This window comes from Protopterus annectens, chromosome 2.part2, assembly GCF_019279795.1.
Source record: "Protopterus annectens isolate FY-2018-M chromosome 2.part2, PAN1.0, whole genome shotgun sequence".
NCBI classification, from domain to species: Eukaryota; Metazoa; Chordata; order Ceratodontiformes; family Protopteridae; genus Protopterus; species Protopterus annectens.
The window spans coordinates 536,884,619-536,898,251 of record NC_056730.1 but is presented as its reverse complement, the minus strand read 5'-3'; positions in this window follow the sequence as shown (position 1 = coordinate 536,898,251).

Sequence of the window (13,633 nt, the reverse complement as noted above, 5' to 3'; positions counted from 1 at the left end):
CCCCCCCCACCCACTAAAAAGACCCATATCTATACAGGAAGAATGCAGAGTCCCTGTAATCACAACTATGCAGGTAAAAGCTGCACTCTCTAAAGCCAAAAACACAGCATCCATGGGACCGGACAACATCCCAGGCTGCGTTTTACACAAACTTCAGAACAAGCTAGCTCCCCACTTAAGCACCATGTTCAATAATAGCCTCACATCAGGCTTTGTGCCCACTGAATGGCACACAGCAACAGTTATCCCACTACACAAAGGGGGAGCCACCACTGATCCCAGGAACTATCGACCTATTAGCCTGACGAGCCTGGTCTGCAAGGCCATGGAACTTATCATCATGGAACTCATAAACAAAGACATTGGTAACCTCCAAACTCTGGATCCCACCAAGTTCGGGTTTGTGAAAGGCAGATCATGCTTCCTGAACCTGATCAATTTCTTTGAGGCAGTCACTAAAGCCATAGATGAGGGTAAGGTGGTTCACACAGCCTATCTTGACCTCGCCAAGGCTTTCAACACCATCCCCCATTCTGAAATTTTAGCTAAACTCACTAAACTAGGTCTAAATCCCTATGTCACAAGATGGGTTGCCAACTGGCTCACTGACAGAACCCACACTGTAAAAGTTGCAGACTCCAAATCTGACCTCAAAGCAGTGACAAGTGGAGTACCACAAGGTTCCATCCTGGGACCTCTCCTGTTTGATATCTACTTCTCTGAAGTACAGGCTAACACAGAAGGCCTCTGGCTAATGAAGTTCGCAAATGACTGCAAACTAGGAGCCATAGTCAATTCCCCAAATGATGTGGACATCCTACAGAAGGGCCTCGCTGAGACAGATGCCTGGTGTCAGAGCCATGGCCTCAAGCTCAATGCCAAAAAGTGCAGTGTCATCCCCTTTGGTAAAAACTCTGAACCCATAAACTACCACATAGGCAGCAATCTACTTAACACCGAATGTGTGATAAGAGACCTTGGGACCCAAGTGGACAGTAGTCTCTCCTTTGATAGTCACACCACCACAGTAGTCAGGAAGTCCTTCTACGTGGCACACCTCATCATAAAAGGGTTCTCATCCAGGAAAAAAGAGGTCATTGTTCCCCTCTACTCGACACTCATTAGACCCATTATAGAGTACAACACCCCTTTTGGAATGCACCTCACAAGACATCTGCAGCAGCTGAAAAGGCCACAGAGGTACCTCACAAAGAGGATTACTGGCCTCAAACAAATGCCCTACACTGACCACCTCAAAAAACTCCAACTTTACTCTATAGCATATTGCCTACTCTGAGGTGATCTCTGCCTAACATATAAAGCTATGTCAAATCCAGAGCTGTTGGTCATGCTACACCTAAAGAAATCCCAATCCCTCTGAGCTACATGCTCTAGGGACCTAAACCTTGTCACCACAATAAACAGGACATGCTGGAGGGATAGATTCCTGTCTCAGAGACTTCCCATATGCTGGAACAGGCTACCCATCTATGTCAAGCAAAGTTCTTCATTAGCACTCTTCAAGAAAAATCTTGATGAGTGGATGGAAAATAGGAAATACACCCCGGGGATCACTTCTGTGTCTCTGCTCAACAGTGGCACAGGAAAATAACTTTCTTGGGTGGTGTAAGCCTGGGAACCTTGTTAGCTAGGCTTACGTACACCCTTGGGCTGATAGCCTAGTACCTAGCTTTGAACCTATGAACCTATGTTGCAAAGTATTGCCTTTATTCTGCCATTATTCTGTTTTCCAATGGCACAGGATGTTTAATCACCTTGACTTGAAGATAACTGGAATAGTGCAAATGATGGCAACAACCATAGGACAAGAACAGCCATTCACCATCACTCATCATTGGTGCACAATGCCAAACTCCACATAAATGCCGAGGACAAAAAGTGAAGGCTTTTTGTTATGGGCCATTTATGGCCATACATTGTGTGTGATTCTATTTTTTGACTAGATTAAATACTTGAGAAAGGGTCAATAGGTAGGTGGTGAAATGGGGGGCAAGCAGAGGGCAGAGTACAGGAGGAAGTATAGAGGAAGTTGCAGCATGGTAGTGGGAGAGAACCATAGCTATCAAGTTCTTCACAACATAAATGTAGAACTCTAGATAGAATTGGCTAAATTTGGACTGTCACCACACCAAGGATAGGTGACAACAACAGAATAATGTTTTAGAGCCAACTGTACCAAATCAAGTCGGCCAAGAAGACCCATAGATGAAGTGTAGAGTTATGTATGGGTCATTATTTTCTGTGGGACAGGTAAGCATTTTTTTTACTTTCAAAGAGGGAGGAATGTGCGGGAAGGGGCTTAGGAATGTGAAGGTCAGGTACTTAAGGTAGGTGAGCAATATGTCGAAGCACCTCTTCTACATGGCCAGTTGAGGCACCAAGGAAACTTTCCATGATGCCCTCAGCCAGCCCTGTCAGCTCTTACCAGGTGACAAAATTACCACCTCCACTACAACTACTCATGGAGGGTACCAGTGCACCAGCAGCCAGGGCAGTGCTACCTGGTACAGATAGAATAGGTAGGGCAGGGGTTGTGGAGGTAGTGTTGAAAGGCTGTGACCCTGAAATGTTGGGTGTCAGTGCTGTGAGCCAATCTGCAGTGGTTGGTCTACCTACCTGTGCTGAAAGACAGTTTTTTTAAGTAGAAACACATGACAACAGAAACATTTTAAGATATAGAAAATATTAAAAACAAAATTAAACAAAACATAAAAAAGAGAGAAAGAAGGGGTGGAGTGAGAGGAAAAAAAGCAGAGAATTAGATTCATGGCATGTCATATGACTTTATCTCTCTCTCTCTCTCTCCCTCTATATATATATATATATATATATATATATATATATATATATATGTATACACTTATGTTAATCTGTATACCTTTCCCGCATCCAGGTATGATGGGAAGGTCTTACTATGTTGTACCATTAATCAATTGCACTGCTATGACAGCATGTATGCAAGTATTTATTTGACTATTGCCATACTGCATAGAATTACAATACTTACTAGACTTACAGTAAGTCCCAATGCATACGTACCCCATGCCTCTCTGAGGTAATTTAACCTTTTTTGATGCACCAACCTGGCTGCTGCAATGTTTTCAGCAGCTGTACAACACAGAAGAAGGGAAGGAGAGACATGAAAGCATAATGATTAACAGTCTTGGCTGTCTACTGCATTCTATATAATTGAATGGTGATGGGCCAGTATGCTTACACAACTGAGGAGTGTCAGCATTTCTAAACTCATCATCCCATTGGCTAAGGAGGTCCTTCTTGTGATATGTCAGGTCACTTTAGTGGTGATGACATTGCTTCCCAGTGTGTGGGATGACAGTTGCCTTGAAGACAGCCTTGGCTGAGCTGTTCCAAGCCTCAGTCTTATACTGAAATCCAGGATAGTCCTCTTGTAGCAGCCTATGGCTTTAGGGATTCATGAGGAATGACACAAAAATCTGTGACTTCTCACCACCCCACATCTGTGCTCTAAATTCAGCATCATTACCACCCTCACCAGCCATGTCTTCAGAAGGCAAGCAACACGTCTATGTCTGTATTGGCACCAAATTTCAATCTCACTTTTAACAGCCAATACACAAAAATGCATACCCATGCCAAATGTATTTGCACCGCCAGACAAAGAGACAGGAATTAAAAAAAAAAACAGCAATGAAGGTGTGAATCATGGCAGTGAGATTTCCCATGTGTGATGCTCAACCTGTTCATACTTTACACTGTAATCCTATTGGAAGATTAAATAGGATGACTTGTTAAATAATTTGCTGGGGTTCGTACACTGTAAAAAGTTAGTTGTACAAGGTGGGAATCAAACCTATGGAATAAAGAATGCATACATTTCAATCTAGGTTATTATTTCTCAGTGCTAAAGAAAAATTGTCTTTCTGCCATGAAAAATGGAGATATACCTCAGACAGGCCTGTGTGCGTGTGTGACTTTAAGATGTCCTGGGAAGTGCATTCCCATATAAGAGGCAATACTGTCTGCAAATATATTTCAGATGGATAGAGTTTCACGAGCTAAATAATACAGGCTGGGCTATATACTTCACAACTTGTGCTGTCCTAAGCACATTGTTGGGCTATGTGAGGAGTTAAGATAATTTTAACTAAAGTATTATGTCCATCATAGATATGCAATTGCATTTTTATTTAATTAGCACATTTGTCATCCAAAAATATATATAAAAAACCTCAAAAAACAACAAACACAGCCAATAACTTTAGTCTCTAAAATAAAAAAAAAATGTATTCAAGTAAGAGCAAATCAAAAACACGTAAGCACTTTTGTGTTCACATTAATGCTTCATTCGATATAAGAACAGTTAATACTAAACAAAATTTTAAAGGAACACATAGCCGATCATCACTCATTGCATTTCAAAATAGGAGATTGTCAACAGTGATGTGATGAGGATCACATGAATGAAACACATCCTTATACACATATAGTCATTCATCTTAAAATAAAGAATCTCAATGCATAAAAGATACTTCAATTTATGTTCATAAAATAGGGTATATTTAGGGCAATAAACTCTATAACAAAGGAAAAAATAACTCCCTGGGACCAAGAAGGAGTAGGTGCTCAACTGGAAGCAATCTCTTCTTAGCCTGAACAAGCAAATAAGAGCAGTAGTAAAATCCTACAAAGCAAATTTTGAGTCCAAATTGGCCACATCTACTAGAGACAATTATAAGGCCATCTTCACATATGTCCGCAACCTCAGAGGAAGCACCCAGATGTGTCCAAAACTGATGGGCAAGGATACCACATATACAAATGCCATAGATAAGCAAACTTGCTGGCTGAGAGAATTCAGTGAAAACTTCACCCCTCTGTCCCCTCATCAGTAAATCAGGACATCCTCAGTACCCGCCCCCTTCCCCTTATATCTAAGGAACAGGTCATCACTGGTCTCTCAAAGACAAAATATACAGCCTCCATGGGACCCGATAACATCCAAGCATTACAGGCTGCATCCTACATGAACTCAGGCAGGAACCCACAACACCATTAGGCCAATTTCATCACAGCTGAGTGGAGGACAGCCACTGACATCCCATTGCACAAAGGTGGAGTGTCCACCGACCCAAGAAATTATAGACCCATCAGCCTAACTAGCCTGACCTACGAGGCTATGGAACAAATTATCATGGACCTCATTAACAAGGACATTGGCAACCTCCAAACACTCGGTCCAACACAGTTTGGCTTCATCAAGGGGGGGGGGGGGTCATGTCTATTAAATTTGGTCGACTTCCGTGGGACAGTCAGCAAAGCCATGGATGAGGGGAAGACAATGCACACCGCCTACCTTGAATTGGCCAAAGCCTTCAACACTATTTCCCTCTTGGGCATAATAGATAAACTCTCTCAACTAGGCACCAATCCATATGTTACCAGATGGGTAGCAAACTGGTTCACAGATAGAACCCACCTAGTCAAAATACGGGAAGCCACCTCAAGCAATAGACCTGTAATGAGCAGTGTACCTCATGGTTCTGTCTTGGGGCCTCTGTTATTAGGGATTTACTTTTCTGAGATGCAGGCCAAAACCAGTGGGCTATAGCTGACCAGGCTTGCAGATGAATGCAAGCTGGGCACTGTCATTAATTCCCCTAGTAATATGGACATCCTCCATGATGGTCTCACCCAAACAAATGACTGGTACCAGAAACATGCTTCAAGTGGAATAGCAAAAAATGCATCATCATCGCCTTTGGGAAGTGATGTCCACAAAAATTATCACATTAATAACAATGTCCTCAGCACACAGTGAGGGATTTGGGCACCCAGGTTGATAGCAACCTGATTTTGAACCACCATGTTGCTTCCATTGTACAGAAAGCCTTCTACATGGCCTACCTCATAGGTAAGGGTATCTCATCCAGGGACAAGGAGGTCATAACTTCCTTGTATTCTTCCCTTATAAGGCCCATTATTGAGTACAATGCCCTGTTCAGCATGTACCTCACAAAGCACATGCAGCAGTTGGAGAGACCACAGAGGTTTCTCACCAGGAGAATCCAGGGCCTCAAACATCCACCATACACAGATAGGCTAAAAGCCCTATCCCTCTCCTCACTTTCATACAGACTCCTCAGAGTTCAGCTCTGTCTAGCATACAAGGTGATTTCAGACCCTGCCTTGATGGGACTGCTGCATATCCGCAAGTCATGCTCCACTCGAATAACCAACACACATGGCCTCAACCTGGTCTGTGACATCAATAGGACTTGTTGGTGGGACAGATTTGTGTCTCAGAAACTCTCCCATCTGTGGAATAGGCTCCATCTCCACATCAAGCAGAGTACCTCTCTACCCCTTTTTAAGTGCAACCTGGATAACTGGATAGGAAACAGAAAATACACCCCTGGGATTCCACCCATGTCTATGCTGGACAGGGACATTGGATGCTGACCTTTTTAAATATGGACTAAACTCTTGGCTAGGCTTATAAGGGCCTCAGGGCCAATAGCCTATTAAGTTCATATGATCCTATGATTTCTACTTTGAATTCTTGCCTATTTATTGATAATACTGTCATCCAGTGGTCAGAGACACAACTGCTTTTCTCATTACAGAAATGTTAACAGAATGGATGCAATGCTAATGCATAACATTTTATTTGGGGTGAGGGGACTCCCTTAACTTGTGTGTAGTCTTAAATGAGCATTTTGTGTTCAATTGTTTTGTGCTGATGATGAGTGCACAGATTTTATTTGAGGAGAATAATTTCATTATGTGCTACAAATGTTCATAGATTAGTACTAGGCTTAACTGCCCCTGTGAGCCATTTTAAGCCTAACCAATTGCCCCATGTGAAAATCAAAATCTGCACCTTGTGTCTGTAAGGTAATCACCTTAATCATTATGTCAGCCTCTGCTACAGAGTATGTGTTTTGTCTTTTTTTTTGTTTCATGTCATACAGGATTATAGCACCTAGAACATCTGTTCCATGCAAGCCACCATTCAATGATGCAGTGAACAAGGTCATCATTCAAGCTTTATGCCACCATGGATCCTTCCTGCTTGACTGAGGATGAGGTGATATAGCTGCCAGGAGGAAAGCATATGGCAGCAGGTGGTCACTGACATAAATGCAGTGGATGGCTGTGCCAGAAACTATAAATAGGTGTGGCACCATGCAACTGACATTATTACAGTGGCCCACAAGACAGCATTTGCACATAAACAGATGGCCAATGGGGTTGCAACTGAGAAGTTCATGTCCACTGTCAGAGATCTTGAAAGCTCAGCAGATGGTTCAAATAGACTCTTTGTTGTTGGTACTGATCTGGATGACAGGCCAAGTGTGTCCCACGAGCAACTTCCAGATATGCTATATATAAGGCATTTACTGTCATTCTAGACATCTTAATGTGTTAATGCTTGTATACTTCTGAAATATCTGGACATATTGAGATTTGTTGCCTAGAAGAAACCCAGTCAAACAGAGATGGGGGGGGGGGGTATTGTCATTCTGTGATTCTGAAATACTTCTTAAGGGGTAGGTAGATAAAGCATTTGTCTCGTCCTTGTGTCATTTGCCTTGTTATGTTGCTTATTAGCCTTTTTTTCCACTGGTTACTCTTTTTCCAGGGACATCAGAATTACCATCTGAAAGACCACCTGCACATGGTAAGCAAAAACTTTCTTTGCTTAGTAATACCTGTTAGTTAGATGTAAGTCTGAGGAGAGAGTAATTATTGCATTACTTTATCATCTAAAATTGTTTAACATGAGTTTTTAGAATGCAGTTTGAGTTATTTCTAGTCTCTTTTTCTCTCATTCTTGTGTTTGTTGCTTATTATCACATGTGACCCTGACAGTGGCAGCATAGAACTCATACCATATGATGTCAGAGTATCAGTAAGCTCTGATGATAATGCTGGCAATATAGAGGCACAGTCAGGGGGTGCAGAAGTTCAATCTGACACTGAGTTTGTGGCTCACATATCCCATGGCCTTATGTTGGACAGTCAGTATGCCTAAGCATATCCATTCCACTGAGCCCTCAGACATAAAACAGGTTGAACGTGACACAGTTGATTGGGTAGTGTGGTTACTAAGGTTGCAGAGCTGGTTAAGTCTACCTGTAGCCATCATGAGGGCATGGCACTACACAGGAAGGTTGCTAAAATTGCTCAGAGGAACCCTACTGTCCATATTCCTCCTGATGCTAGTGTGTCATTACATGCCATCAGATGTATGTATAGGGCCATAATGGAGGCATAGGCAAATTCCACCAGAGCCTCAGAAGAGATAGTGTGAGTCCTAAACATGGTGCATTCTGACATGGGTCACTGTCTCAGTTGTGTGGCTGAATCCTTGGATAGGAGAACTGACACACTGGATCAGGCCGTGTCTGTGATGGAACATCTGCTGGGGGTGGGTCAGCATCCATGTGTCCATAGAGCTGCAACATCTTCTGGTGTTAGCCAATATAACTGTGCCAGATCCCACTCTCATAGTGGCACTGTTTCCACTGCTCCATCAGTGATTGAGGTGTTCACACACAAATGTGGTAGGCCATGAGTTCATGGTCCTGGACGTAGTCATGAAGAGAGCTTGTCTGACAGACTTCACTCAAGTTGAGGTAGCACCCCCACTTTGAACTGAGGGAATGGAAGTGGCATTCTATCTCTTGGCAGAGGCAGTTCTCATAGTCAGGAGTGACATCACTGAACTGACAGCTCTACTACGCATGGCTCACACCTGCCTGACATGCCAGGATGTAGTGCTAGCACAGAGCTTAACTGTGTCCATGCAGACACACATGCACACTTTTCACAAAAAGTGCCCATTCTGACTCACATATGCACGCTAAGTAAACCTTAATGTTGCTTGGGATACAACTCCCGCTAGTGGCCCTGAGAAATGTTCTACTTTAATGAATATGTGGTGTGTTTCATACTCTCACACACACGCGCGCACACACACACACACACACACACACACACACACACACACACACATTCATTACTTTGGTGTCAGGTTTGCCCCCCCACACACACACACCATGTGCAAATGATGATGACTGTGCCCTGCCGTTGTTTGTTTTGTTTTGACTTAGGGTTGCATATATGTCTGATGCACAGAGTGGATTGCTAAGTGAGTCTTTCGCACAATATTGACTTTATGCATATATGTGACCTGCGGTGGTGGTGCTGCGATAGCATTGTCGCCTCACAGTAAGACGCTGTCCAGTTCGATTCTCAGCTAGAACATCTTCTGCATAGAGACATGCGTGAATGGGCGTACCTTCATTGAAGGTTGTGCGTCAGGGCTGGTAACTCGGCACGTAAAAATCAACTACCAATTATTAGCAGACCAGAGTTCCGCTGTGGTGACCCCTAACTGGGAAAAGCTGAAAGACACAACATTATATAAGAAAATATGGAATGTTTTTGTACATGCTCATTTTGAAATGATTTTTTCAGTTAGTATTGTAAGTCATGGATTCAAATAAATGATAATGCAGTCCTGATTATTGCTCTGTGTTTAACACTGTTGATATAATTAGCCTGTTGACTGGTGTGTACACTGGGTAAGTGACAGACTTGATGAAGGTTGTTGTTTACAATGCATAGCTGTACATTGCACATATTGGTCATAAAGCCAATACTGCCATTGCTGGCCACCTCACCCAGATTCTGCTTGAGTACAATTATCATTAGCAGTATGCAGGTATATGAGGTACTTTTACCTTCTTACACATTTTTTTTATACTACAGGTTCTGTACTTACCTTGACATTGCTGCAGGTATGATTTGTGTCCTTTGGAGCTGTTTCTGTCTGATGCTATCAGTACACAGCCTTTACATGGGGAAGTAAGGTTTATGGATCTTGGCTGGCATCAGTTTTACTATATGTATGTGCTTAGGTTGTTATGTGTATTTTTAGGTGGTGAATATGTGTGTCTTATCCCTTGCCTCTTAGCCAGGGTGAGGGCATATTGTGTACATCTATGTCTGCAGGCTTCCTCTGCAGCTGAAGGTTCTCCTTCAGAATCCTTATCTGTGTGTGATGGAGGTGCTGGCCCTGCCTGTGGTCCAGGAATGTGTGGTCTTGGCCCTTGCTGTCTGTGTTGCAGCTATTTCCTCAAAATTATATTGTGCAACTTTTATTTTTATATTGTGAGTATTCCTGCACAGATGCCTGAGCCATACTGCAGGACACCCTTGATGTGTCTAGACACTTAAATTGTGACTTCAGCATGCCAAACACATGCTCTATGAGGTTTCTAGTTTGAGCATGGGCATCTTTCTATCCTTCTTTAATGGGGATGTGTGCATTTCTGATGGGTGTCATGGGATGGTTCCAGTGCATAACCTACATCCCTCAGTAGATGGCCTTGAGGAACAGCACCCCTAGCTAAGCTTGTGTAAAGCTAAGAGATGTGCCATGTGTAAGAGTCATGATAACTGCCTGGATTGCCACCACACACACTGAGGATGATCCCTCAGACATTACAGACAACCTGGAAGTTGATTGAGTGGAGCCCGTTCCTGTTGATGTATGTCCCTCCCTTCTCACTAGGTGCGGCTTTTATTTCTTTGTGTGTCCAGTCCATGGCCCGTAAAACTTCAGGGGAATGTGCTACAACATAAAATTCTTACATTGTTCTTGCTCTCTTCAGAGGGATGCAGGGAAATAGATGTACTCCCTTTCATGTTCTAGCATAACATTAAGACATTGATGCAATATTCGGGAGGGTGAGGCCTGTGACACCTCTAATATATCTCCTTTTGGTCTCTGGAATATACCAGTAGCTAATATCCTTAATGTTACACGTACCTTAGCTTCACCTGGTGTAGGTCATCCATGATTTCCCCTGGGTCAGAGGTGGGGGGAGTGTTAGAGGTTGCAAGGTTCCTGAAATGTCTCCCTATCCATCCTATCTACTCTAATATTTTAATATCATGCAGTACATGATATGGTAAATGGGTATGAGTGGTTCAGCATTTACAATATTCCTCTTCCTAATAGGAACATTAGTGGTAGACCTGGGGGAAATTTATGATTACGCATCCACTGATCCAAGTCGTGCTTCAATAAGTGCAGAGAGGCCCTCTGCTTCACACGGATGAGAAACCTGTTCCAGAGACTATCAAAGTCCCTCCCACCCTCCCCTTTGATTGCTGTTGTCAGTTGTGTAAGCTATTTAAGTTCTTTTCCCACCCATTGCTTTACATAGATCCATAATACTGAGCACCAACACAGTGACCAAGTATTGCTCTTGAGCTGTCCTCCCTTACTAAAAGTCATCATTTTCACAAAGCTCCCATCTGCTTAGCATCTTTATCACCTTCTGTGAGGGTCCTGAATAAATCCATTGCCCTCCATGGCAGATAAAATATTTATCTTACTGTTTTGCACTTCATTTAGCTACTTCATCTGCCACTTTTGCATTTTAAATCTTTTTCAAGTACCCTGTTATTGTAGAAAATGACAATGAAGGAAAGCCAGTGAAATATCCTGTTTTATTAAAACACAGAACCAAGTAAATGCTCTAGCACTTTGGCTATCCTTGATATTGTACTGTTTGCTGATTGCTGAGAACTGCACTTTTTATAAGCTATCACTATGAAATGTGCTAATTTTTAATTTTGATGGTACTTAATTTTTGTATTTCTGCAATTTTGGCCCAGCTAAGGGGATTCTAAACAGTTTCCTTTGTTTTTAAGTGCCTGTATAACTTCTGCACGCTTGCAAGGCTCTTGGCTGATTCCCGCAGAGCAAAACAATGTGTGGTGTCCTCATGTGTGCCGCTGGAGTGATTTCCTTGCATCATGTGCTATCCAAGCACAATCTAAGTATTTGTATTTAAAGATTGCACTTTCAGAAGCTATTTTAGTGATTGACTACTGTTTTCTTGTTCAATGTGTGCATTTATCTGTAATTAAGGCTTAAATTACCACATTTGCTCAAACTGTCATGCTGTCGGTCTAATTAACATCAAGCAATCTTTTTTCTGCTTTTACATTAAGAGGACTTCCCACTTCTGTCAGACCCCAACACACCAAACACTGACATAAATCCTCCTTTACATCTCGTGTTTTGCAGTTTTATATCATAGGATTGTATTATCATAGGAAGTTACTAGGCTATTGGCCCTAAGGCCCTTACAAGCCTAGTGAAAAATTTAGTCCATGTTCCAACAAGTCAGCACCCTATGCCACTGTCCAACAGGGACACAGGTGGAATCCTCATTTACTAACAACTGTAAAAGGCACTGTGTTAAAGCACAAGTTGGAATACCTGTTTATGCAACACATAACTCTGAACAATTAAATGATATGCACATTTCAGTATATTCTAAATACTTTTTCACACCACTGTTACTGAATTCAGCCTTCCTTCATAACCATCTCCTCTATATTCCTGTCCTCAAATGCTTCCATATATTGGCAGTACCATGTTTTGATGTGTACCAGGGAATAATCTACCTGCTATTAAAGGTCTGCACACAAGGACCCTTCACCTTCCCAAATGAAGGTTCTTGGACTTCTATCCTCAATCCACCTCTGAGTAGGGTGATCCAGGCAAGGAGCCATCATACTGCAGCTTCATAGTGGGCAATTTCACTTAACTCATTACATCCAAGTGATGCCTCCAGGTGCATCTGCAGTTAACCTCTACTGACACCTGTAGGCATCAAATATTACTTGTTCATATTTGCATGAATAATTCCAAAACCATGTTGTATACAAGGTTTTAAAAGATTTCATCTTAAAGCTTACACAATGGCAAACTGAACTGCATTAATATTTTACCTTTGTCTAGTGCAGGTAAAGATATATTAACTGTTGTTTTTATGATGTTAATTTGTATAGATATAATTTTCACATTTGTCTAAAGATATCAACAAAAAAGTTGCACAGACAAAACTCCTTAGCCTCTTATGATAGTTCTCAGCTAGATGAATAAAATGCTGCTGACATTATGTATGTAACTTCATTGGTTGCTGAGATATTGTAAGTTGTTTGCAAAATATTACAAATGTAATAATTACTGTATTTACTGTGACTTATAGAATTCAGTTTAAGATCTAGAAGCTAAAGAATATTACCACTATAAAAATAGATTGTGTTGAAGGTTTGCCATTTATACTTCTTTAGATAAATAGCGTATATCAATTTATTATACGCTTTCGTCGAAAGACTTCATCAGAATGAAGTAAAAACATGAATCACAGATTTAAATACTTAAAAACAGGTCACATGTACAATTAATCAATTAAAAAATGTGTATATATGTAGATTAAAACTACTTCCTTAAAGAAACAAATTTGATTTTCAAACAATGTGAAGGCAAACTGTGTCGCCATCTTTACTCATCTTAAGTTTACGATACTTTAAGAAACATTTTACATTAACTGATTCATTAAGACCAGGGGGACAGTCAGATTTTAATTTAATTTGCCAATAAGTCTCTCTTTGTAACAAATAGTTCTTGTAATCCCCATCCCTCATGTCTTTGTAACAGACCTCAAGAACAGAAAACAAAAATTTGTTGAAAGACTGGCAAACAGTAGAATGTTTAAATAGGGCATTGTTTTCATCTTTAGTTTTTATACAATACAAA